At 40.5% G+C, this 24,898-nt stretch overlaps 1 pseudogene; it reads left to right on the top strand.

Moving 5' to 3' along the window:
• The first annotated feature begins 13 nt into the window (after positions 1-13).
• Positions 14-24,898, top strand: part of LOC102923852 (protein SET-like) — a 61,456-nt pseudogene continuing 36,571 nt past the window's right edge.

The raw sequence follows: 24,898 nt of genomic DNA, 5'->3' as shown, positions 1-24,898 counted from the left end.
GTGCGGGTTTGCAATGTCGAAACGCTGGAACTTTGTCAAGCAGCAAGGGTCCCCGTGTGGTCCCCCTCGGGTCCCCATCCCCACACTAGCACCCTGGGAGAGCCACTGCTACTCCAGGCCAGAGGAGTCACAAGGGAACACAGGTGCCTGGCAGCTGCCATCTCCTGAGGGAAGTGGAAACCAAACAGTGTGATATAGGAGGGTGGGGCAGAGAAAGGCGACCCATCACCCTGCTCTCCTCCCGCTGAGCAAACTCAACCCAAGAACAGGGTGAAGATCTTTGAAGGAGGTCCACAGGTAAGCAGCAATGCCAAGCAGTGCACAGGGGGAAAAATGGGAAGGCAAGGCACACTCGGAGAGAGAAAGGCAGACCCCCAGCAGTATGTGCTCTGTGATGTTCACAGGAAGCAGATACACAGAAACTCACATAAGAAATGAAAGTTGAGGTGAAATCCCTCCTCCAGCTGCCCAAAGCTACACCCTGAGCATATAGGCTCACACTAACACAAACAAACATCAAATAATACAAATCACATATTTTCATTGTTTTTATATGTTAAATTCTCTCCTTTAAACCAAATAAAGGTGTGATTTCTGAAGTAGGTTTTTAAAGATTAGTAAGTACAAAGGGGTTTATTCAAAACAGTAGAAAGAATTCTAGTAGACCAGAAATGAAGCCAGTCCCTACCAATGAAAACACATGAACAGCATCATCATCAAGGCGAAGACCCTATAGGAAACCCAGAACCAGGAGAGGTGCTGGCCCAAGACAGTGGTCCTTGAAGAAAACCAATTTGCCCTGGTAATGATGCATATCATGACATATGTGCTCAAAACCATGAACTAAAGCAATATTTCCCTGTCAATTACTGAAAACTGAGGACAAATCTATGGAATAAAGAAACTAGCTATGACTAGCTTAAATCTTTATTAAAACCATCCTAATATGACAACAGTTCTGAAGAGCATCCTGCCTAAGGACATTATATACTGCATTCATGAAGGTCAGTTCACATTCCATGCTATTCTGAGAACTGCTGTGTTCTGATTCATAGAAAGTATGGGAATGAAGGCTGCTGTTAGCACATGTTTGTAAGTGCCACAAGATAAGACCTGAGGTTTTAGCAACTGTCAGTCAACTTGGATTAAATAGAAAGGGGAGGACCAGAAACAGACACCAGATATTGCTTGGGTCTGTGGAATGAATTCACCCATCTAATTTCTCCTAAAAATTTTAGGGCATTTTCAAACAGAAATCTTACACCCACCTATTCTGACGGAATTACTAGAGGATGGATTCAATAATAGGAAACTAAATCTAGGAAGAAGTAACTGTTAACAAGGAGTTTGGTGAACAAAGTGATCTGTAGTTGGAAGTTTTCTTGTGTCTTGCCTGGTCCCACAGCTGCTCTGTCCCAAATAAACACACATATGCTTAATATTAATTACAAACTGTTAGGCCTATGGCTCAAACTTCTTGCTAGCTAGCTCTTATGACTTAAATTAACCCATTTCTAATAATCTATGTGTTGCCACGTGGCTATGGCATTACCAGTCTGCTGGCATCTAGCATCTTGTTGCTCCGAGAGTGGCAGGCTGGCATCTCCCCTGACTCTACCCTTTTTCTCTCTTATCTCTGCTTGGATTTCCCACTTGCCTCTAAGCTGCCTTGCTATAGGCCAAAGTAGCTTACTTATTAGCCAACTAGTGCAACACGTATTCACAGTGTATGGAAAGATGTCCCACAGCAATCATCACGTAAGAAATATTTCTAAGTTGAAGTTAGTTGTGTGTGTTAAGGAAACAAATAGCCAATGTATATCTAATGGAGTTGGAGGAGAAGTATGAACCCGTGTAAAGAGAATAATGGACAGCAAACCTCTTGCCCTCTTGAGAAGGTATTCTAGACTTTAAGTCAGGCTGCATATCTCTAATTCCAGGACTTGGAAGGATAAAACAGGAGGCTCACCATGAGTTTGAGGTCAGCTTGGGCTATACACAGAGACTCTGGCTCAATAGCCATCTCCACAAAGACACAGAGATAAGGAAGTATAGTTTTCTAGTAGGAGTGTACAAAGGCTAAATTTGAATAAATTTGTGAATATATATCTGACAAAGTAGGTAGAAGAAATGTTAAATACAATTGAAGAATACAAGAGTGAAGAGGTTGCAAATGAAAGACAGAAAAAAAAAACCCAGCTGAAACCTGACCACATTTATAGTTTTATTGGACCTACTAAAGACAAAGATGGCAAAGTTGATCCTTTAAAGACACGTGTGCAGCGCTCCTGTGCTTCCCCCATTCCCTAAGGGGCATGGAACACATGCTCCTCAAGGCAGTACAAATACAGCAACATGGATGGCTTCAGTATTTCTGCCCAGGGAAGCCTGTTAGAGATGTTGTCACCCAGACTTGTATTGAAGTCTTGTCCTTGGTCACTCTCCAGGCAGCGAGTGCCCAAATCCCCGACTCCCAGAAGTAAAGCAGTCATTCCACATAAACCACCTTATTAGTACAGACTATGTCAACTGAACCATGATCATCCTGCAAGGTGTATTCTGGATCAGGGAAGGGATGAGTTAACCAGTCAGCCATGCCTATTCTCAGTGCTAGGCAAGCCAGTCTTTATGGATTTAGAGGTTCAGGCCTGCCACATTCATTCAGTCCTGTACCCTCTGTCAGACCCGTTTTAAAAGCCTAGACACAGACTAGCACAGTGCTCAGAGAGAGTTTACAACAAAAGTATATCTTTTTTTTCCTTTTGAGACAGCATCTTACTAGAACTTATGAACTTCCTTGCCTATCTCCTTGTGCCGGGATTCAGGCATGAACCATTGTGCCCTGCTATGAAGTTCTTTTGAAATCAACATAATTGATTTTTAACTAATCAACTTCCAACAGACACCACTAAAAAGAACAAAATAAGTTCAATGAAAGCATAATTCAAGAATTAAGATAAAAGCCAGATATTAATAAAACAAAGAAAATGTAAGAACAAACACAAAGTTATAGACATCATTCTTTGAAAGAAATAACTTTCAAAAGATACACTTTAGAAAGCTATAATTTAAAAAGAGGAATAATTTGACATTTGTTGGAAACATAAGAATTTGAAAAAAATTAAGATAGAATAAACTTTTGTATTAAATGAATGTTTTGATATACAGTGAAAGTACAATTTTCTACTACTGGATTTTAAAAACATTTAAAATTAAATGAATGAGATAGACTGATAGCTAAGACAGAATTTATAGGTCATTAGCTACACTCTTCCCCATGCTGACATACAAATTCCCCAACCTCTTAATGGGGAATTCCAATTACAACTCCAGGAATGAACATTCCCATTTTATAGTAACTGTTTGATACATAGAAGAACAGGTCCAGTTAGTTACCCATCACAATGTACAGGACCGGGCTTATCCTAGAAAACTACCTGAATCATTCAGAAGATCAACCTAATAAAATACTAAAACAAAAAGAATTCAAGAAAATTATAGGTCAGACCAACTATAATCATATAAATAAATGATAAAGATAATAAACTCAAATATAATGTCTTATATATTATATAAAATGTATATGGCATGTGGTTATATGATAGGTATGTATATATGTATATATTTTATACGTTTAACTGTATTTGTATATAATAGGTTTGCATGTATATTACATATTTATCTGTCACATATAGTGTAAAATATATGTATATGCAAGAAAATACATAAGGTACATGAAACGAGTAATTCACCACTAGAAAGATTGACAATGACGTTGGCTGTGACAGCATACCAAAAGCAAAAGATGCTCTCACGGCTTTCACCCACACCTGCTCTCTCCCAGCTGTGTTTCTGGAGACACTGATAAGCTGATCTTCACACTTCTATAAAAATTCACATGAACCCAAGAGTCAAAATAATTCTGACAAAATGCAAGCTTTAGAAACCTCACACACTCCAATATCAACAGTCACTACAAAGCTACAGTAATCAAAACTGCTGCACTGACATCAGGCCAGATGTGTAGACACAGAATAGAACCTAAAATCCAGAAATAAAACCTCTGACTTGTAGCTAGTGTGCTTTCAATTCAAAGCAGGAAATAATCTTCTCACCTGGACAATGCCAGAATAAACACACACATGCACGCGTGTAGGCACACACGCGCACACACACACACACACACACACACACACACACACACACAAAGAGAGAGACAGAGACAGAGAGAGACAGAGACTGCTAATAGACCATAAGTATAAATCTAAAAACTAAGATAATACAAGAAAAAAAGTCTTGGAAGAGAACAGAGAAGTAAATTTCATGTTCTTCAGTTAGGCAAAATATTGACAAAAAATGATAAATTTTTGATAGCTTATCAAATTTAAGCATTCTATTTACATCAAAGAAAATGATCAGGAAAATGAAAATACAACCCACCAGAGTGAAAGGAAGTGTTTGAAAAGTTTATCTCTTATAATGGACTTGTAGCCGGGTTATATATTTAAGGTTCTTACTTTTTTTGTTTCTTATCATTAATAAAATGAAAATTGTAAAATGAGCAACAATCTAAATATTATAAATGAATATATAGTATATATTACATAGAAATGTGTTATATAAAATATTATATATATATATATATATATATATATATATATATATATATCCAGTGATTGGCCAAGAATCATGTGAAAACCTGCTCAATGTCATTAGTCATAGGGCAAAGGCTAACTCCAGGTGAGGAACTACTTTATGCCCACTAGGTAGTTACAATTTTAAAAGATAGGTTAAAGTAGGAGATTGGTATCTTCATATATTACTTGGAAGAATAAAAAGTTGTGCACAGATAAAAATAGTCTATAGTTGTTCCAAATAGCAAACAAAGAGTTACTATGGGTTCCATACCTAGGCATATGTATACAAGATGTATGTTTACACAAGACTTACATATGAATGTTCATAGCAACATAGTATATACACTTTTAAAAAGTGGAGAAACTGGTTTGGGGTCCCAGCCCTCCACTAGAAGTCTTGCCTGGTTACAGGAGATGGCCAGTTCAGGCTACATGTACCCCATTGCTAGGATTCTTAGCTAGGGTCATCCTCATAGATTCCTGGGAGTTTCCATTGCACTAGGCTTCTAGCTTATCCCAGAGATGCTCCCTGATTGCAGTTGTCTTTCTCAGTACTCACTCCCTCCATCCTCCCTCCACATCTAATCATTCCTGTTCCCATGCTCTTCTCCCATTCAGGCCTCCTCCCACCCAAGTCCACCTCTGATATCTATTCTATTTCTCCTTCACAATAGATTCCTGTGTCCCACCTTGAGCCCTCCTCATTACTTAGCTTTTTAGGTCTGTGGATTATAACATGGTTATCCTTTACAGCTATTATCCACCTATAAGTGAGTATATACCACGTTTGTCTTTCTGGGTCTGGGTTACCTCACTCAGGTTGATCTTTTCTAGTTCCATCCATTTGCCTTCAAATTAGATATCATTGTTTTTAACAGATGGGTAATACTCCATTATGTAAGTGTGCCATATTTTCTTTATCCATTCTTTAGTTGATGGACATCTAGGTTGTTTGAAATTTCTGGCTATTGCAAATAAAGCTGCTATGAACATAGTTGAGCAAGTGTCATTGTGTGGTAGAATGTCCTTGGGGTATTGGGTATCCTGGGTAGAGCGCTCAGGAGTGGTATTGCTGAGTCTTGAGATATGTCAATTCCCAATTTTCTGAGAACCCACCATATAGATTTCTCAAGTAGCTGTACAAGTTTGCACTTCCACTAGCAATGGAGGACTGTTCTTGCTCCACATCCTCTCCAGCATGAGCTGTCACTTGTATTTTTGATCTTAGCCATTCTGACAGGTATAAGATGGAATCTCAGAGTCGTTTTGATTTGCATTTCCCTGATGGGTAAGGATGTTGAACATTTCAAATGTTTCTCAGATGTCTGAGATTCCTCTGTTGCAAATTCTCTTTTTAGATCTGTAGCCCATGTTTTAGTTGGATTATTTGGTTTGTTGATGTCTAGTTTCTTCAGTTCTTTATATATTTTGGAAATCAGCCCTCTGTCAGATGTGGGGTTGAAGATTTTTTTCCCATTCTATAGGCTACTGTTTTGTCATTTTGATGGTGTCCTTTGCCCTATAGAAGCTTTTCAGTTTCATGAGGTCCCATTTATTGATTGTTGATCTTAGTGCCTGCACGATTGGTGTTCTGTTCAGGAAGTTGTCTCCTGTGCCAATGCATTCAAGGCTATTCCCCACTTTCTCTTCTATTGGGTTCAGTGTAACTGGATTTTTATTGAGGTCTTTGATCCATTTGGATTTGAGTTTCATGCAGGGTGATAGATATGGATCTATTTGCATTCTTCTACATGCTGACATCCAGTTAGACCAGCACCACTTGTTGAAAATAATTTCTTTTGTCCACAGGTTTTTTTTTTTTTTGGCTTCTTTGTTGGAAACCAGGTGTTCATAGATATGTGAATTTATGTCTGGGTCTTCGATTTGGTTTCATTGATCAACCTGTCTGTTTTCAATTTGCCCTGCCTACAAGATGTGCTGGGACAAAGGTGGCACTGAAATTATGGGAGTGGCCAGCCAATGACTGATCCAGCTTAAGACTTATACTATGAGAGGGAGCTCACCCCTGACACAGATTAGAGAGTCAGAATCCAGAGGGTGGACAGCCCAGAGACCTAGAAGAGAACCAAACATGACTGGCAAAAACAAACACAAAAATAAGTCAATGAAATTATTCCTAATGGTATTCTGCTATGCTCATAGATCGTTGCCTACACCAGTTGTCATCAGGGAGGCTTCAACAAGCAACTGATGGGAACAGATGCAGAGACCAACAGCCAAACATTGAGCAGACCTCAGGGAATTCTGTGGAAGATGAGGATGAAGGTTTATGGGAGCCAGGGAGGACCAAGGACACCACAAGAAAAGCCACAGCATCAACTAACCTGGGCTCATAGGAGCTCACAGAGACTGAACTGTCAACCAGAGAGCTTGCGTGGGACTGACCTGGGCCCTCTGCACATATGTAACAGTTGTGTAACTTGGTCTTCTTGTGGGACCACTAACAGAGGGAGCAGGGTCTGTCTCTGACTCTATTACTTGTTTTTGCAATCCTTTCCTCCTACTGGGTTGCTTCGTTCAGCCTTAATAGGAGAGAAGGTACCTAGACTTACTGCAACTTGATATGCTGTGGCTGGCTGATATACATGGGAGGCGTGCCTTTTCTGAAGAGAAAGGAGACAGAGTGGATGGGGGGGGGTCAGAGGGGAGGTTGGGGGAGAGACTGGGAGGAAGTGGGGAGGGAGTGGAAACTGATCAAGCTGGGGAAGAATTAATTAATAGTAAGTAATTTAAAGAATTTAAGTGGAGAAACTAACATGTCTATCAACTGATGAGTGGACAAACCAAATACAGTATACATAAATAATGGAATATTATATGAAAAAAGAAATAAAATTCTCTGTGGGGGGGTGTGGATGTGGGTGTGTGGGCACTAACCTGGATAAACTTTACAAGCATTTTTCTGGGTGAAAGAAATCATTTATGGAAGAACACATATGTTATTGTTCCACCTATATGAAATGTCCAGAATAGTCTCCTCCACAGAGGCAGACAATAGATGAGTAGTTTCCAGGGAGCACAATGGCCCAGAAAATGGAGGGTGGCTGCTAAGAGTTAAGATGAGACTGTCCTACTCTGTTATGCCTCACTGTGGAAAGCAGTGGTTTTTCGGGCCTTTCCTGGCCCCGAGATTGCATTCCCAACAGTTTTGGCTCCATTTTAAGAGTGGGGGTTGATTTTGTACCTATGCAAACCCACAAACACTATCTCTCCAGCACCATCCACACAGCACAGGCTGAACATGAAAATAATAGTAGTGCTAGCCTGCAGATTCATCAGGGTAAATTGAAACAGTAGGGATCTATGGGTATATTAAAATCATATCATGAAAATGAGGCCCAAGAACTTATTAGACAGTCCATATGGAGGGAAAGCTACACCTCCTTCCCTGAGCCCCATAAAGTGGTAGCTACCTAACACTGTGAGAATAAAGCCCGAGAACACCCACTGTTCCTGGGGATTTAGCTCAGCTTGGTCCCTTGCCTCCTCACTCAACTGCCATCTGCCTGTCTATCTGCTCACCTATCAAGACCTGGACTTATCAACTCCTGCTCTGGACTAGTCCTTCCTCTCTGCAAATGACTACCTCTTGGCTCTTATTCCAGGCTTTCAAGGAGCCTGACAGCAACAACTGCTTTCCTGTGGCAGGTTTGCATCCTTGTTTTGTAAATACAGACTCTATTTTAATTTCAATCAACCCACTTATGAAACCTCCCAAACAGTGTTGTAGCTTTTAACCTATATTCATTCTGTAAACCTTGTATCCCCATAGATATGTACGTAGGTAGGTACATAGACACATAATTTGCCATGTGCTATGTGATATGTAATATATGAATTAATATTAATAATTAAGATTGGAGTAAAAGAATCTAGATTTGCCTTGGCCAAATTACCCAGGTAGGTAAGATTATCTGGAAAACTGCTGCCATTGAAACCTCTAGTTGGTGACTTTACTATTATTGAATAAATTCTGACAAGCGGAGAAACACAAGTCTTCTTGCACCTTCTGCTAGCCACCCAGAAAAAGATGGGAAAAGGAAGTCTTGCTTTGGCTACTTGCCTTCACTCTCACTGGCAAGTTGATCTACTGTGCTGCTGCTGCTGCTGCTGCTGCTGCTGCTGCTGCTGCTGCTGCTGCTGCTGCTGCTGCTGCTGCATTCCTTCGCTGGTGGTAGGACACAGCTTCAAGCTTTCAAAGTGGACTGAAGACCAGAGTCTCTCTAGAAATCCTCCAGTCCTTCAGAAACAAATATGGAGAACAGCTACTGGGTTCTCCGCATTGCCAGTGTGAGACAGTCATTGTTGAACTACTCAGACTGTATCTCATAAGTCAGTCTAAGAAATCCCCTTTTAATAAGTATTCATTCTATAAGTTCTGTCCCTTTAGCGACCCTGATTAACACAGATTGTTCATCAATATTCCTAGCATAGCATGCTTATGGCAAGTAGAGTATTTCATTTTAAGATATTAATAATGTTCTAAAATTACTTATGGTAGGGTGTTGACCTATGTAAATATACCAAAAATCCATTCATGGTAATCCATGGCATATCTAAGACATGTCTTGTTTGAGAGAATAGTGCATAGTGTAACCAAAAGTATGTGTAGAACCAATTAAAAAACAACCTGGTGCTTCATGCTATCCTCCATGTGCACACAGCACATCTTGCCAGTGACTAAGGTCTAGCGTGGTATCGCAAACAACTTCCTGCTGATGGCTTCTGAATCTTTCCCACCGTTACTGCAAGGGAACCATTGTTTAGCTGCAGTGTATACAACAGAGTTGTATACAGTTCATATTAATTCAATCTCTAGTATATTATTTCATCTCACTTTTTTTCTTTTACTTTTCCCAGACTGGGTTTCTCTGTGTAGCCTTGACTGTCCTAGAACTCACTCTGTAGAACAGACTGGCTTCCAATTCACAGAGATCCTCCTACCTCTGCCTCCAAAGTGCTGGGATTAAAGGCATGTGCTACCGTCACCTGGCTTATTATTTCATTTCTTAATGTATTGACTCTGATCACTCATAAAACATGATGTTATGAACTTGTTGGGTGTGTGTGTGTGTGTGTGTGTGTGTGTGTGTGTGTGTGTGTGTGATAGACATTGTGTTGAGCATTAGCTATAAAAAGACAAAATGCATTCTTGGGTTGTTTTTTTAAGGGAACCAACTGATTATTTTAAAAGTGGTGAGAATAAAGTAAAGGATTCAATCACTCATCCTACTTTACTATAAAAGCTGTTAAGAAGTTACTCCCTGTTCAAGTTTTCTAGATAACAAATGAAATGTTAAAATTAAACCATCACTGTTCCCTCGCCTCCAATGAAGCAATGAACCCAGGTGACAGTCATCAGCGGCTGCTCAGACCACAGAGAGACATAAGCCAGTCATTGTTGCTTTTTGATGGACTTGTACACTGTGTAAGTAATCTTGCCAAAAACAAGGATGAACACATGTTTTATTATTATTATTTAACTGATAGTAAAGGTCACAAGGATGTGTTAAATGGCTGCAGAAGAATGTAATTCTGAATGCCTAACTATGGACACATGCTAGAGCAGAGCACCCAGACCCTCCTTAAAATAAAGAAAAACAAAGCGGTAGTAGATGGAGGAAGAGAATATAAGAAACATCAACCAGTGCAGTGTATGGGCATTCTTTGAAATCCACATAAATCTAATTTTAAAAATTGTGAGTCAGCCAGAGAAGTTTGAATCCTGGGTATTTGATGACAAAAAGGAAGTTATGGTTTAGTTAAAAATATGTGAGCCATAGTCTTTGAGCTCATAAAGCTTTCAGTGAGTAGGAGAAATGCATGGGTTTAGAAGAAAGATTAAGATGTAACTTGATAGAGATTGGTGTTAGGACATAAGTATTGTAGGAATGCAGGAAGAACGTGAATAAGGAAGCCAGAGGGATAATCCCTGTTAAGAGAGAAAGGAGGTTTGAAGGATGAGTGTGCCAGAGGAATCAGGAAGGCAGGAGCTCCAATGTCAGCAAGCACCATGAACAGAGACAAAAGGTGAAATGTCAGGATGTGTTCCAAGGCGTGTGAGCATCTGAGCACAGCTACAAATGGGCAGGTGGCAAAAGGTGAGCTTAGAGAAGTGGGCTTGCTTGAGAGCATGCAGGCTCTTGGGTGGTTGCCCAGTGAGAACAATGGGATTCTTTAATTATTCTGAGAGATGGAGACATGTTATAGAGTACTCATAAGTGGATTTCTCTTTCTACAGATGCAGAGTTCTGCACACTCTGGGAACACCTGATGCAGGTAGAAGGGCTGGCCTTGAAGTTAAAAGCAGGAGAGCTGTCCCTGCCCCTCATCAAATGCAGCACTCCGGAGATTGGCCCCTACATCTCTACTGGGCAACATAGTAGAGCAAGCCCTGAAGGTGTAGGTGTGAGAGAACCACCTCTCACATGTGAAGCAGGATGTGAAAGCTGGAGAACTGGCCCCGCCCCTTGCTCATCACTGCAAGGGGTGAACTCTCCAGGGCAATGCTGCAGAGCCCGCCCAGGTGGTTATATCAGGGGAAAGCTGGCAGGCTGGGACTGATCAACCCTGCAACGCCCCAGGCCCAGAACCAGGCTTATGTGTTGGCCCATCCCAACATCCATCCCATCTGTGATCTGCTGGAGTAAGGGAGGGGTAGGAGTAGGGATGAGTCCTGTGGACCCAGGTTTCAGGAACTCCATGACACAGGGCAGCAACAGGATGTCCAGGAAGAGTCCCAGTGAGGGCCCAGCATTGACGATGCAGCAGAGACCAGGGGCCCAGAACCAGAGCAATGATTCTTTTTGACAAATGCCTGCATACAAAAATATATGGATAAAAAGGGGTTTACTGTGTGACTCACTGTGTCACACTGCAGCTTCCCTGAAGAGATTTTTCCCTTTCTTCCTTTAATTTTTCTCCCACTTTTCCCTTAAATTTTAATTTGTTTTCTTTTGGGGTGGGGAGGGAAAAGGCTGGGATCGGGAGGCATGATGTAAAAGAACACAAAGAATGAATTAAAGAAAAGCTTGGCCAATCTGTCCCTCAGTCATTTACATCAGTATTGCAACCATCAAGGCACCACACATTCTCACAATTATAACTGTTTTAATCGTTTTTGTAATCTATCTAAACACTGCAAAATTAAGAGAGCAAATGAAATGACTCCTTCACTATGGATCCAGTACAACACAGCATGGCTTTATACTTTCCTTGATAGCCAGGGGAAGAAAATCCTTAAGTGTCGTAGAAAATAAGCTGGAAGTCTTAAGCTGCCGAGCTCTTGCTAATAAGAGATTGCCCTCCTCACCTTCCCTGTGAGGGGACCCTTCTGCCCTTGACTATAGATGTGCTGTGGCCTGCTTCAAGTTCCTGCCTTGATTTCTCTTCAGTGATCGACTGTGGCCTGGAATTGTGTGGTGGTTTGAAAGAAAATGGCCCCCAAAGGGAGTGACACTGTTAGGACATGTGAATTTATTGGAGGAAGTGTGTCACTGTGAGGGCAGGCTTTGAGGTTTCATATATGCTCAAGATACTGTCCAGTGCCTCAGACCACTTCCTGTTGCCTAAGGATCAAGACTGCAGGACTCTCAACTACCTCTCCAGCACCATGTCTGCCTGTATGCTGCCATATCCCACCCTGATGATAATGGACTAAACCTCTGAACAGTAAGGGAGCAACCCCAATTAAATGTTTTCCTTTATAAGAGTTGCCGTGGTCATGGTGTCTCTTCACAGCAATAGGAACCCCAACTAAGACAAATTGTGAGCCACACAAGGAAGAGTTTGTTTTGGCTCACAGTTTGGGAGTACAGTCCATCATGACAGGGAAGGTATGCTGATGGGAACATGTGGGAGCTGGTTACATTGCATCCAATCAGGAGGCAGAGAGAAATGAATTCTAGTACCCCACTCCCTTTATCTTCTCCTTTTTATGCAGTCTGAGACCCCAGCCTATGGGACGCTGCCACCTACATATAGGTGGGGTCTCCCTCCTCAGGCAAATCTCTCTGGTAATGCCCAGATAAGCCCACGGTGTGTCATGTAGGGGCTGTACATCCAGTTAACTTGACAAATTAGATTAACCATCACTCTCTCCTTTTCTAACACATCTTGCATTTTTTTTTATTCAGCTAAAAATAAAAACTAGGCAACATGTATTACATATATGAAATAAGAGGTAATAATATAAAGAAAACCCAAAAAATAATTAACATAACTCATAAAAAAATGGTGTTTCTGATAGGAATTCCAACCACGCCCCATGGTCATGCATGCCCAGCAGGATACTTAGTTGTCTCTGCCTAGTCATTTCTGGGTCATACGTCCTGTGTGACCCAGGCCCCATGATTACATGGTCACATAGTCATGTGGACGTGACAGAATGATCTCTATGCATGGGCCCATGTGCGCAGGTGCATCCTGGCCTTTATAAGGCAGTGCCATGTTCCCCTGGTCTCTCTCTCTCTCTCTCTCTCTCTCTCTCTCTATATATATATATATATATATATATATATATATATATATATATATATTTATCTGTTTCCTCTCCACCAGGCCTGGCTCCTCTCCCCCCCCTCCCCACTTCCCTCCATTAAAGGCTCTAAAAGGTACCACTGGGTTCTGTCATGACTGTGACCTTTCCACGTGGTAGCCAGCACCAGCCACCAGCACGGTTTTCCTTTCATTGGTGCTTTGGACTTCGGGGATCTCAGAGTTCTCTTCACACCCAGCATCCGGGGCTGAGTGTTGGGGAACTCTATACTGAGGGCTTGTGACAGTGCCCACTATGCATTTGTCCACCACTGCGCCGCTACCACTACCGCCATTCCCTGGGCTGTAGCCTCACCTATATTCTTCGTGCTGGAACCTCCCGGGGGTGGTCCTTGGCTGCGTACCACAACACATTTTATCTTGATGAAGTATAGGATGTTGTCTGGGTATTCTGGGTATGTATGCTCCAGCCCTTAACCCTCCCTTGACAAAGTGGGGGGCGCTAACTTGTGCTGATTCATAGATCCTTCTTCTAGTCTCAGAGATGCTTGGGATAGGAGCCTAGGATCCCAGCTTGTTATTTTAATTTTTTATTTTTCTCTCGGCTGCAGGCATGGGATAAAGGGGCAGATACAAGTAAAATTGGCGGATACCAGTAAATCTGGCCGCATGACAGCTTCATGAGAACTTTTGCCAGCGAACAGGCAAATGAAAAAAGTTACTTTATTGCCAAGCTCTCTGCTAAAGCTCTGTACCCTTCTCCCTCCCCATTTCTGATGTTTTCTCTGCCACATGCAACCATCTCTGTCTATCTGATCTCGGCCTTCTGCTCTCCAGCAATGGGTGGGTTCTTTACTGTTGTGTGGGCAGGCTCACTTTAACTCACCTTAACTCCTCCCACTCATTCTCAAGCTGCCGTGAGAGGCACAGACAGGTCGGGAAGCAGGCTTAGATCCATGCAAATAAGTTTACAGTAATCAGGATGACTCTTAAGCCAGAAATTAGTTTATAGTCTGCTTCCTGGCAGATCTTTCAAAAGCTGTCCTCAAGCCAGCAAACATTAAAAAAAAAGAAAAAAAGAAAAAAAAATTCGAGACATGGAGTAAAATCTGTCTCTTGTTCCCCAGACCTCCCCAAACAAAACTTAAGCATCTGGAGAGAAGGCTCCTGACCCCACAGGTGAAAGTGTCATCTGTGTCATTCAAGGTGTGCCAGGGAAGAGATAAAAAACCTGAGAACAAAATTGCCAAGTGCTGGTACTCGCTGACTCTGAAAGCTTTTGAGTCCCTGTTTTAAGTGAGGAAAAATGCCACAGACTAGCAAGTGCCCTGCCAGGCCATCAACAGCCTTATTGAAAGTGCCGCCTAGAAAGACAGCCAGTCAGCTGACTGCCCCCAAGCACTAAGGTGGCATGGGAACATCAAGCTAAGACCTCCAGCAGACCTAGGCTTGGCTACAGGCTTGCAGGGAATCCAGAAGGCAGTAGGGAAGCGATCCGTTTCTTTCCTTCTGGACCGCCACTGACCCGGTCCTGGGAGTTTTGGGATGTCACCTCTCCTGTTTCCCTATTGTCAGGGTAGGGAGGACAGCCTTACCCACCTCACCAGACTTAATTGCACTTTCAGGGTTACTTAATGGGAAAAGATTCCCAGCTAAGATAGGAGCTTTCATTTCTTTGCTCCCTTCCGTGTGCCTCACTCCATACCCACCCGCCTGTGCTTACAGGGCCCTGCTCTTTGCCTTGTCCCTAATTCCAAAGAAATATGTTCTCATGTACCACAAGCTTTTCTCTTCCCAGTTCCCTGTTCTAACTCACTGCTCAGCTAATGGTACAGGACCACCACAGAACCGGAGTCCTGAGATCATCAAGTAAGAAACTGTAACAGCTAAAAGGTATTTACACCACCACCACCACCCCACCACCCCCACCACCCCCACCACCCCCACCACCCCCACCCCGACCCAAAAGTATCTGGGCTCTGCAAAAACAGACTTTAATCTGGGCTCTGCAAAAACAGACTTTAATATAACCATCTATTACTGTTAAATGCTCTCAACAATTGATTACCTGTCTCCTGGATGCCAAACCAGTAAAGGAAACAGGTGCCTTAAATAATCTGTCTCTGATAAAACTTAACATGTTCCAATCTCTCTGTCTCTCCCATTAACACTAACCAATACAAACAGAGTACTAAACACCACATATGGTCACTAATTTTCTCATGGCTACTTCTTAACATGTTCAAAGATTTTCCCAAGCTCCAGAAACCAGTTTAAATCCATCTGGACAGGTCGGACCTACTTCAGGCTTTTCCTGTCTCATCAGCATCCTTTCAGATACAAAAGCAGCCAGGGTGCCAAGCCAAGAGGGATGCACGGCTCCAGAGCAACAGATGACAGACAGCACATCATCCCAAAACACCTGTCTACCTCGGAAGCTCCCCTCCCTATTACCCCCAAGAGCCAACTGACACCCTTCAAATCAGCTGGAAGCAGTTTTTGGGAGAAATGACGTCCCATACCCACTCATCTGCTATCTTTTATAAAAGATAAGAGTCTGGGATGATAGGAGTTCCAACCACGCCCCATGGTCATGCATGCCGGGTGGGACACTTAGCCATCTCCACCTAGTCATCTCTGGGTCATACATCCTGCGTGACCCACGCCCCATGATTACATGGTCACGTAGTTGCATGGACGTGACCGTGTGATCTCTGTGTGTGAGCCTGTGTGCACAGGTGCATCCTGGCCTTTATAAGGCAGTGTCGTGTGTTCTCTCTCTCTCTCTCTCTCTCTCTCTCTCTCTCTCTCTCTCTCTCTCTCTCTCTCTCTCCCTCTCTCTCTCTCTCTCTCCCTCTCTCTCTCTCCCTCTCTCTCTCTCCCTCTCCCTCCCTCCCTCCCTCCTTCTCTCCCCCACCCCCCGCCTCTCTTTCTGCCAGGCCTGGCTTCTCCTGTCCTATCCCTTCTTCTCTCTAATAAAGCCCATTCTAACTCTGGTAAACATGGCTCGTGACTCTTCCGCCAAACAACCAGCACCATTGTCCTGTCAGTTTCCTCTATTGGAAGAGGGAACAGAGGCTACACAAGATATTTTTTAACTACAGGGTATATTTGATTCCCTAACATTTGTCCATTTCATAATCATAATCATTTTCCAAAACATATGAACATGCAGAACATATTTCTTCAGTGTTATACTGTATGATACAATACACACACACACACACACACACACATACACACACACACACACACACACACACACATGCAAGCATACACACACAAGTTTCAAAGGTTATGGTATTTAGCAAAACTATACTCATTTCTCCATTTCTTGAAACTTGACCTGTCTTGCAAACTGATACCAGCGTGGTGTTAACTGGTCTCCTAAAGGAACAACACCCTTGGTTGACTTTGTTTCCAAATTTAAAGACAAAGCCATAAGATTGAAATGAGGTCTCTTCCCTTTGCTCCCCCAGCCTTCAAATCTAGAAATATTTTACAGAGTTGATAGTTAAACATCTTATAGAAGAAATCTTGTAAGTAGGATGAGGAGGTGGCTTTGGAGACAAAAATGCTTACAAAGCAAGCAAGAGGACCAGAGGTTGTGCCCCAGAAACCCACAAAAATACCAGATGGTCATGGGGGTCTATCTGTGACTCCAGCCTCAGAAGGCAGAGATTGGATATCCAGAGCAATACGGCTAGCAAGACTACCCACACTGTGGAGCTCTACATCTGATTTAGCATGTCCACACACGTGCTAACATGCATGCATAAACATATGCACATGATACACAAAAAATGAGAGAAAATCTTGACAAAATAATTTAGGCTCATGATAAATAAAAGACAAAAGGGTAATGAGGGGTAAGAAATATGAGAGAAATTAAAAGCTAAAGAAAAAAAGAGTAAACCCAATCCAAACTGGCCCCCACCTTAGAAAAAAGAGAGGGCAGAAAGGTCCTTCCCTTTTTTAAACGTGGTATATATGAATCTCAGTCTAAAACAATGTTTTGTTTTGTTTTCTGGGTAGCCTGTTTTTTCTTCCTTAATATTTTACACAGACAAAAGAAATTTATTTTCTAAGATAAAGTAAGTGATATTTTTTAATCTTTGCTCTGTAACCTATTATTAGACAATAAATATTTAGGAAAATGAAAAAAAAAAAACTTCCCTTGCTGCAATTTTAGAAAATACTACTCTTTCCTAATATGTATTAATGGCCTCTTCTAAATAGACTAAGCCTATTAGGTAAATATATCATTCTCCACTTAAAACCATTTTTTGTATCTTGATTCAATTCTGTTAGGCTATAACAATGAATCTTATAATTCCACAGAAATACTTTAGATGGCTCTACAATTCTACTGTAATGGCTTCCTTGGTGCTCAAGTATTTTACATCATTTTAATCCACAGTGATCAAGGTTGAGCTTGTTTTGTTCCGGGGGTAAAATTTATTATAATACTCAGGCACAATAGAGCAGAAATCCTGATTCATTCAGCCGTCCATTCATTCAGTCATCACTCATTGACTGTCTTATAGATGTACAATATTGTGAGGACTCTAACAGGGGAAAATAACCATGAACTGCACAATAACAGTGATATCAAAACATTTAATGATTAATAAGAAGATGAAAAATACCCCAAAGACCAAAGTGTATTTATTGACAAAACAGACATCCATAAAAAAAGTCTAATTATCCCTGGGTAGGCGAAGGATACTGCCTCTCCCTCTCTGGTCAGCCCTTGCCACTAAGACAGTGCTAGCCTATCACAGTTGGTCTTGTTTATTGAATAGGAAAAGGAAAAAAAATGATGAAAAAGATGGTGTTTTATTACCTGAGCTTGAATAGTGAAGAAATCTGGTCCTTGGAAGATGCATTTACAATTTTAAGCAACAAAGTCATGCTTGTGAGCCATTTTGATGATTCTAACTCAGCCCTTTTCAGCAATGGATACCTTAGCATGATCCTCGGCTTCCCTTGCCACAATCATGAAATAACTCCTTGAGAAATCATACATGAGGTTAAGGGCAAATGCAGTCCAGGACTAGGAGGAATTGGCTGAACTATGTATATCAAATGGATACCATTCTTTCCAGAGGAGTCTCCCTGGGGTGCTAAGCACACAGTTCTATGGCACACACAATTCAGAAAGTACTTGGATTTCTGTAAGTTGTCCTCGAAATCTGTAGCAACTGCTTTAAAATATGGTGGCTCCATACTTCTCTTTTTAAAGTGGCCTTGATAGTTGAGCTGTTTCCTTTCCTTAAATGTAAAACTAGATCATGCAAGCATTTCTATTGTAGAGACAGCAAAGAATTTGAAGTGGAAATAAGGGTCACTTGGAGAGTCTAAACTGCCATTTTATCAAAACCAACCTTCAACTGCCCTCTATAATGCAACAGATTGTTTTTAAAAGCTCAGTGGGACAGAAGTCCTAATTAACTACCAGAACGTCTGAATTGCCAGCAATTCCATTAAAGCTCAGCAAAAGGTAAGACCAACATCTTGGAAACACAGGTTATTTTCTGTCTATTTGCAAAGTGAGGTTCTCACTATATCACTTAGGTTGGACTTACTCCTGGGCTCAAGCAATCCTCCTGGCTCAGCTTTCAGAAGAACAGGGACTGTAGGCATTCTTGGCCATGTCTCACTTTATCATTTACCATTTGTAAATAATTATTTTATAGAAAATAGACAGATTATTAGAATTTGTAAAATTATTAAAAATTATACAAGTACCCTGAGCTATGGAAAATAACTGCATATCTTTAAGTATTGTGGTGATATATTGTGTACCCTAATAAAATTGCCTGAGGATCAGAAAATAGAACCAACCACTAGATTAAACAGAGAGGTCAGGCAGTGGTGGCACACACCTTTAATCTCAGCACTTGAAATCTCATGCCTTTGCTTGGGAAGCACACATGCCTTTAATCCCAGGAAGTAATTTGGCAGGGCAGAGAAAGGTATATAAGATGTGAGGAGATAGGAACTAAAGGCAGTTCAGTTGAGACCCTTTTGAGTGAGGACTCAGAGGATTTCAGTCAGAGGATTCATGGAGTTGGTGAGGTGAGACATGGCAGTGGCTTGCTATGCTTCTCTGATATTTCAGCTTTCACCCCAATATCTCAGAGGTTTTTTTTTTATTAAAAGACCATCTAAGATTCAAACAACAAAGTATTATAAACCATACATACCTAAATTAAAGGAATATCAAACTACAAAAACATAAGATGACTCAGAAAGTGTTCTTCTCTTTGCTCCTAGATGGTAAAAATTACTCCTCACATCTTCAACACGCTATGTGCAAATGCTATAGATGAAAACAGACCAGGATCTTTCAGTGTCTAGGAGAGGCTATATTTTATACATAGTATCTTTTAGTTAACTGTGCTTCTTCCACCATATAGAATAGTAAAAAAAAATTCTGTTCTATTTCCAGTTAAGCTAGAAAATGAGTCTTTTAAATCTCAAGTCCTTGAAAGTTAGAAACAAAATGTAAACTTTCAGAAATTATAGTATAAAGAACACTAAAATGTCTTCGTAGTATATGGATGACATATTTCAATGATCCTAAATATGACTTCACTAAAGGACCATGATGACCCATGTGACACATGATATGTTTTAACCACCTAGGAGCAAACAGAAGACCAGGGTGTTTCCTAGATGGAGGGCCATAGGACAGATGGGAGAAAGAGAGAACCAACTCCTGAGGGTTGATCTCTGACCCCCAAACATACACTGTGGCCTATATACATACACACACAGAGAGAGACAGACAGACAGAGACAGAGACAGACAGAGAGACACAGAGAAAGATTAATAAAAAGAAAGGCTAAGATGATACATGTTACAAAAGTAATATATCTTTGTCTTTTTAAATTTCAAAGGCCTAGAATTGTAGCTCTGCTTTTACTCAGTTGTTTGGTTCTGTCAGTCTGGTTCTGACACACCAATACTCCAGTTACGAGCTCTGCTCTGCCATGCCATCAACTAGTTCCTTTAATAGCGCAGGGATCATTTGCCACACATTTATTGTCTGCAGGCATCAGACCGTGACAGGAACAGATGTTATAGAGACATGGAAGGAGTTTAGTCCATTTTCTTTGCTATGATTGGTAAACTATAAAGTGTTCTTCATCTTAACTAAAACATCATCATAAATTTTTAGAATCACCGAATACCTTCGCTATTTTAATGTGCATTTCCTTAGCACGATCTAGTTCTTGAGACACTGAACAGAAAATTTTAGGTTTTGAACAGTTGAGGCCTGTGAGAAAGGCTGTTTGCAAGCACACTTGCTACCTTTCTCCTCTGAAAGCTGTGAAAATTCTTTAAAAAGTCGGTATTTGATCTACAACTAAACATCCTCACATAGCTTCTGAATTCAAAAGAAAGGAAAGGAAATAGTTAAGCATGAACCCCACAACTCTATCAGTGAAACTGAAACTGGCATTGGGCTCTCTGGTAAAATAAATAAATAAATAAAAATAAAACAAAACCCAGCAACAACAAAGTATTTTTGTTTGCCTGTTTCATTTTCAGGCAACTTGAGGTACAAAAGAATCCAAAATGATCTAGTTTGAAACCATCTAACTAGTTTAAGGGAAGACATTTTTTTCAGGTTCTTAGAACTCATGGAAAGACCCTCGAAGAACTGAGACATCCCAAGAGCAGTGGATAGCAGAACAAGACTCCTATGTTTGAGGTTAGTTTACTACTTCAAGGTTCTCAAAGCCTGGCTCCCAGGCCATGAGCAACAGCATCCTCTTTACATGATAAAAAAAAAAAAAAAAAAAAAAAAAAAAGGCAAATTCCTAAGCTCCTCCTGTGTCACCTACATCAGTAAGTCCAGGATTAGAACCAGCAACCAGAGTTTTGAGGGAACAGTTGCAGTTCTGAAATTAGAGCATGCATTCGGGTACTTTAGAAGGCTTGTTAAATGCCATCACATGCCGGAGTCCTGTTCTGCAGCTGGCTTTGCTTGCCTTATCTCAGGTTCTTAGAGCATCCTTCCATGATTGAAAAGCATGCTAAACATGGCTTCCCTCATGGTTTTTGGATTTATCAGGAAAAACAAAAAAATGGCTCAATCTTGGGGGAGCGGGAGATAAGACACCAGAAGCATGAGAACCTGACTGGCCATTGCTGGATTTGAAGGAAGAAGCTAGGAAACTGTGACTAGGGATTGGAGGCAGCCTCTGAAAGCTGAGGACCTCACCTGAGCCACCAGCAGGCCATCATTTCAGAAGTGGCATTTACAGAAATTGTAAAGTCTGATGTCTACAACTGTGCAATAACAAATGGATGTTGTTTTAGCCACAATATTTATAGTAATGTACCATGATGGCAAGAGAAAATCAGTATACATGTACACATTTAAATATACGAAACTGGTAGTGTCATATGAAAAAAGTACTGAAAGAAAGCCATTTTCCACAGAGGAAAAGTTGCAAGAATGAAAAATGGAGTTGAGCGTGTAAGTGCATTGAATATTTGGGAGGTAAAGGGAGGCAAACCCCATTGTCCTTCTGATACTGTTGGCAAATGAGTCTGTAAAGATGTGAGCATTTAGAGATGAACTTACAAAGAACTGCAGTGTGTGTTACAGACAACGATACTGCGCATTTGAGCTCTGAATTCCAACAGCAGACCTGACATTTATTTCTGGAGGGATTACAGTAATTTTGTAAGAATGAGTGGCTATGCTGAATCTCTGCTTGTATGATATTTGTCCATCATCAAGAAATATATAATTAGTCTCATGTGGAAAATGGTAAGTACTTTGGAAACTAATCGACATTGTATATGTGGTGTTATATTAATATAAAAGCATTGATTTAAAAGCATTGACATTATGTTGTAAAATAAAACATGTATACACTGTACTAACTAGGAATCCCACTCCAAAGACATATGACCTACATAAAATTCTATATAACTCTGTTAGGAAGCATGTAAAAGAATGTATATAAAATATTGATCATAACAAGACTAATAAAACCACAGAGATGGAGCTTTTCATGAAAACCTTCATATGAAACCACAGAAATAAGAAATTAAATTAAAAATAACAAACTCAAAGCTTTCTGATTAAAAGAGACGCTGTCTAAGCAAAGCAGCAACGTCTGGGAAGGAGGGTCACTGCAGGTTGATCAAGTACTTCCAACCACAGCAGAGAGCACTAAGTATTAGCCAGAATAGGCTTCCACCCAGAACACGCTCTGCCCAGAAGGTCATCCATTTGGAAAAGAGAGAAAGACAGTCTCACTAAATGAAGAATCAAAGATTTTAATGACCGTGCATTTTGAAAAAAAAATCTATTTTCAAACATTACCCAACCAGTTGAAAGATAAGACAAAATAAAGACTTTGTGGTTGGAAAAGGCACACTCTGAAGAGATTGTTGATGATCACTCAGGTCCAAATAATGTATTCACGTGGTGTAATTCTGTAGTTTTTGAAGGAACAGCACAAATGTAAAATAAGAACAATTTAAGCATAATAGACTAGGTTGAACTTTGCAGAAAATGTCAAACAGTGTGTATGGAAGGCAGGAGGCTAACACAGAAATCATTCATCATTACTTCTTTGGGGAAAAGGCAAGAAATACGGTTTGACTCTCAACATTGATGGATTGCAGTAAATAGTAATTATTTGAAATAATAGTAAGAAAGAAATAGCATAAATTATTTGAAAGATGCAGGGGCAATTGGTAAGAGGGTTAAAAAGCAATAATTACTTTTCAACCCAGAAAGGGGAAGAGAGCACAAAGGGAAGAAATTAGAGAGCATGTGTGAAAACAAACTAAAAGATTTCACTATCAATGAATAGGAAAAATAGGAAACATTAGCAAAAATTTCAGAAAGAAAGTCAAATAGACGCAACAATAAATATAAGTAGGATAAATTCATCCATGAAAAGTAAAATCATTAAACTTACATGCTATATCCAAAAATTTAGCTTAAAATAGGAACAAAACAATTTACAAAATCTGAGTCATAAAAGTGAAGGTAAAATCTGAGTCATAAAAATAAAGAGACCTAGCATTATAAAATGAATACCAATATTCTATGTAATAACAAACATTTGAATAGGGTGAAGAATGGACAATCCACAACAGAAATAACTTTCTTGAATACTTATTTTAAAGTATCACCACATGAGATTGAAATTCATATAGAAAACACAGAGAGAAAGCAATGGGAAAATAATAGTAGTTCAAAAGTTTAACACGCCTTTCTCTTTGGTAAATTTGTAGGGAAATTGGACTGGGACAGAGTCTGGGTATGGGAAGGAGAGTAATGTGCTTTTCCACTCTACTGTCTGGGAAAAGAAAAAAGACTAGCTATTGGAATGCTGGTGGCAAAGGCATTTTCATTACACATTGGTTAACCAAAGGCAAGGATACTAGAGTCCTTGAGCCAAGCTTGGTGGCTCACATCTATAATCTCAGAACTCCAGAGGAGGAGGCAGGGGGATCAAGAGCTCAAGATCAGTTTTGACTACATAGGGAGTTTGAGGTTAGCCTGGGCTACTTAAGACATATCCCCATTAAAAAAAGAAACAGAGCCATGCCATGTAATTTTTCAAACAAATTCAAGATTTAAATATTGTTGTTAAGAAGAAGTTAGAGGGATCAATCTTGTAATCCTGGGGATACAGAAAGCCTGTTGAAGGCTTACTAGAGATAAGTACAGAAAAGTGATAGGACCATAAGGATTAACATATTTCATGATAAACTGTTTAAAGGAAGTTAGAGAGCCAAGTGTGGTGGCACACACTTGAAATCCCAATGCTTGGGAAGCCGAGACAGGAGGAGCTAGAAATCAAGAGACAACCTGGGCTACAGAGTGATACAGCAAGACCTTGTCATCAAAATACAAGGAAGGGGGCAAAAAGAGAACTTGGGAGGGAAAGAAGGAGGAAGAATTAAAGAAGGCATAGTTTAAAATGCCATTGGTAGAAATATAAAATGATATTTTTTAAAGTCATTTTGATTATTTATAATCCTAAAAGAAACTTAAAACATTGTTGCTCTTTGTTTTCTTGGAGTGATAACATGATAGACACTGTCTCTAGTTGACTTCAGCAGAAATTGACTGTGTTGGAATGATGTTGGCTGGAGAAACAGAATTAAAAGGGAAGGAGGAGAACCAAGCCAAACAGCAAGACTAAACTTGAACCAGTCATCCCACTAGAGCACCCTCACGGAAATAAACAGATGAGTGAGAATCCCCCACATTTTTAGGCCCTCGTGTCCCTCCACAAGAACTACAGTCACCAGAAATGATGAGCCAATCGGCCTCACTCGCTGGCCTGGGGAGAGTGACACCTTGTGTGTGACAGTCCCAGTGAGATGGAACACAAAGGCAGGTGGCAGAACCCGCAGAGGAGGAGTACAGTTTTGTTTGGTTTTGTTTCTAAACTAGGGTCAATAGATGCTGAGTGATGAAAATGAAAAAAAAAAAAAAAAACACTCATTACAGTCATGTGCACAGCAGGGAGCCACATCGAATACCTTACTCCAAAAAGACTTACTCGATGAAGATCCAAATATCTGCAAATAAGATGTTTATCAGAGTGGCATTGGATACAGTGGAAAAACTAAAAGCTGTTTAATATCGTAGAGTTAATTAAACAAATGATAACATAGCATCCCAAGAAAGTAATGTACAACCACTTAAAGCAATGATGCAGACTGCAGGCATGGATAGATGCCTCAGTATG

The sequence above is a fragment of the Peromyscus maniculatus genome, chromosome 3, assembly GCF_049852395.1.
Source record: "Peromyscus maniculatus bairdii isolate BWxNUB_F1_BW_parent chromosome 3, HU_Pman_BW_mat_3.1, whole genome shotgun sequence".
NCBI lineage: Eukaryota > Metazoa > Chordata > Mammalia > Rodentia > Cricetidae > Peromyscus > Peromyscus maniculatus.
Note: the sequence above shows the minus strand (reverse complement) of the source record. Positions and strands in the feature narration are given on the sequence as shown.